General features: G+C 44.0%; 1 protein-coding gene across 2 annotated transcripts in view; it reads left to right on the plus strand.

Moving 5' to 3' along the window:
• The first annotated feature begins 883 nt into the window (after nucleotides 1-883).
• Nucleotides 884-3,553, plus strand: part of LOC143293668 (uncharacterized) — a 191,932-nt gene continuing 189,262 nt past the window's right edge. For both annotated transcript variants that reach the window (XM_076604803.1, XM_076604804.1), the window contains exon 1: nucleotides 884-1,434. The gene's annotated coding sequence lies outside the window, so the exon portion shown is untranslated. The remainder of the gene's footprint in view (nucleotides 1,435-3,553) is intronic.

Raw genomic sequence — 3,553 nt, forward strand, 5'->3', positions numbered from 1 at the left:
AAACACACACACACACACACACACACACACACACACACACACACACACACACACACACACACACACACACACACACACACACACACACACACACACACTGGCATTTTGGCATTTACGTAGTTCTATCTCTTTTTTTTTCTAACAGGAGAAACTTCCACGTGCTATTGCGATATTATGCATACACACACACACACACACACACACACACACACACACACACAAACGATAGCGCACACAACCCTAACAACCCTCACACCCTTCATAAAGGACCCCCCCTCACCCCCACCCCCACCCCCACACACACACACACAACCCACCCCCCACGAGCACGCTTCACTCAGCAAGTAATAGAAAAAAGAAAAAGAATAGGGGAGGAAACACACACACACACACACACACACACACACACACACACACACACACACACACACACACACACACACACACACACACACACACACACACACACACAAAAGTTCGCGCGAGACGAGAACGACTCTCAGTGTGGATACATTCCCCACCCCGCTTGTTGCAGACTTGTAAGTTGGGCTGCGCGGCGCCCCCGCGCGCGCGTGTGTATGTGTGTGTGAGTGTGCACCAACACGACGACACACGAGCGGAAATCTCGGGCTGCCGCCGGTGGCGGACAAGTCCCAGGACCTCCTTCCTCCTCCACCTCCTCCACCTCCACCACCTCCTCCTCCGACTATCTCCCTATTCCTGCGAACTCCGAAACTCCCAACTCCTCTCTAACACGAGCGCGTTGGTTGGAACTTCCACCACCACCACCACCACCACCAGCGCCACCGCCACCGCCACCACCACCACCCATCGACAAAAGTAAAGAGAGAAGAGAGGAGAGGGAGAGAGAGAGTGGGTGAAGAATAGAAATGTCCAGTTGCCGCAGAGTATTTTCACTGTCCGGCAGACAAGAAGAAGACGAAGAAGCTGGCTAAGTCTTCCCCAGCTTTGTCAGTGTGTGTGTGTGTGTGTGTGTCTGTGCATAGACAAATACAGTTTGTTGGAATTTGTGTTATTGATAATTTGCGTGGCAAGGCCGTGGTGAGATAGATAGATAGACAGATAGACAGAGAGAGAAAGAGAAAGTAAGGGAGACAAAGAGATCAGCAAGACATAACTCGTGTTTGTTTAATTAGCTTCGACGGTGATGGTGACATTTTTTTTGCGGGGTTTTGACGACTTGGAGATTTTTTTTTTGTTTTCGTTTTTGTTTTTCTTTCTTTTGTTTGAATTGTGGTGATTGATCAGTGACTTTCTGTGACTGGAACTTCAGCGGAAAGAAAGCTGGGCGGAAAAACAACAACAACAACAACAACAACAACGACAGCAAACAAACAAATGCTGTGCCATCCGACATCGAAGTTGTGTACACGATGAACGTGATGGATTAAATCTTCGTTTGTTTCTGGCTCTGTAAGTAAAGGCTTTGTTGTATTGTAGTTGTTGTTGTAGCTGTTGTTTTTCGTGTTGTTGTTTGCTATTTCATTGTGTGTGTGTGTGTGTGTGTGTGTGTGTGTGTGTGTGTGTGTGTGTGTGTGTGTGTGTGTGTGTGTGTGTGTGCGTGTGTGTGTGCGTGCGTGCGTGTGTGTATATATGTGTGTACGTGCGTGCATGCATGTGTGTGTGTGTGTGTGTGTTTGTTTGTGTATGTTGGTGTGCACATACTTGTGTGTGTATATGTATGTATGTATGTATGTATTTGTGCACGCATGTCTGAATTACTTACTGTGGAAACCGACATCAGGTGTACCAAGGTGGGTGTGTCGCATTGATTTCAAAACGGGTGAAGTTCAAGACAACCTGATCTTTCAGGTGAAGACTGAGCCCAGGTCACGATCTTTCTTCTGTCATGTACAGGAGAGCGCGTGCACCTTTGTGTGTGTGTGTGTGTGTGCGTGTGTGCGTGCGTGCGTGGTTACATATGTGTCTATCTATTTGTTTGTTGTTGTTTGGTGGGGGTGTTTTTTTTTGTTTTGTTTTGTTTTTGTTTTTTGTCGGTTGTTTTTTTTCGGGGGGGGGGTGGGGGGGGGGGGGGAATTTTTGTGTTTTTGTTTGTTTGTTTGTTTGTTTCAACGGTAGCTGTTCTCCTCCTTGGTCCCTTTGGTCTGTTTTCGAAATTAAGCATTCCAACAACTTTCAAAAATAGGTAATTGTTAAATAGATAAATAAATAAGTAGATAAACAGAGAAATAAATAAATAAAATAAATAACAATCGGAAAAAAACAACAACAAAATTCTGTTGTTGGATCATTACAGGTGTATACATACCATCATCGTCGTCGTCGTCGTTATCACTATCATCTTTGTCGCCAATACTTTCGTTCCATAACACACAATAACCAAACAACAACAAACAAACAAAATAGACGAATAACGACGGTAACACTCAGTATCAACATCAACAACTACAACAAAAACAACAACAACAACAAAAGTACTTCTAAATATTTTTGTTTTATGTTGCCTTATCACACCTAATATCATCATCACCATTATCATCATCATCATCATCATCATCATCATCATCACCATTTTGACAGTCATCCCCGTTGCTTGTGCCGTTGAAGAAAACTGAGATTGTGGCTCTGGTTGCCTTGGAGGCAGAAATATTCTGCAAAAAGAAAATTAAATTTCGGGACATTCGCCGTGATTTGTGTGTGTGTGTGTGTGTGTGTGTGTGTGTGTGTGTGTGTGTGTGTGTGCGTGCGTGCGTGCGTGTGTGTGTGTGTGTGTGTGTGTGTGTGTGTGTGTGTGTGTGTGTGTGTGTGTGTTAGCTTATAGACTGGTCAGTTTAACACTAACCTATCCTTTCCCTCCTTCAGCAGGTCTGATTTTTTTATACAGTGTTAATTTTCGATCAGGACAGATAATCATGTGGATTTTCTTCTCAGTGCTTTTCGAAAACGGAGAGTGGAGTGATGCCCTAGAGGTAACGCTTCCGCCTAGGAAGCGAGAGAATCTGAGCGCGCTGGTTCGAATCACGGCTCAGCCACCGATATTTTCTCCCCCTCCAATAGACCCTGTGGTGGTCTGGACGCTAGTCATTCGGATGAGACGATAAACCGAGGTCCCGTGTGCAGCATGCACTTAGCGCACGTAAAAGAACCCACGGCAACGAAACGGTTGTTCCTGGTAAAATTGTGGAGAAAAATCCACTTCGATAGGAAAAACAAATAAAACTGCACGCTGGAAAAAATACCAAAAAAATGGGTGGCGCTGTAGTGTAGCGACACATTCTCCCTGGGGAGAGCAGCCCGAATCTCACATAGAGAAATCTGTTCTGATAAAAAGAAATACAAATACATATACAAATTTAGGATGTAATCTTTATTTTCATTTAAACAATATCTGTCTATCTATCTCTATATCTATCTATCTACCTATGTCTGTCTGTCTGTGAAAGAATCTGATTTGATTTGTCCTATGTGTAAACGTTCAAAAGAAGATGAAGTTCATTTTGTTCTTTGTTGTGAAGTACTGAAATAAATCAGAGAAACTTTTATTCGACCCAGATACTATCGACAACCTTGT

This window comes from Babylonia areolata, chromosome 19 (assembly GCF_041734735.1).
Source record: "Babylonia areolata isolate BAREFJ2019XMU chromosome 19, ASM4173473v1, whole genome shotgun sequence".
Lineage (NCBI taxonomy): Eukaryota > Metazoa > Mollusca > Gastropoda > Neogastropoda > Buccinidae > Babylonia > Babylonia areolata.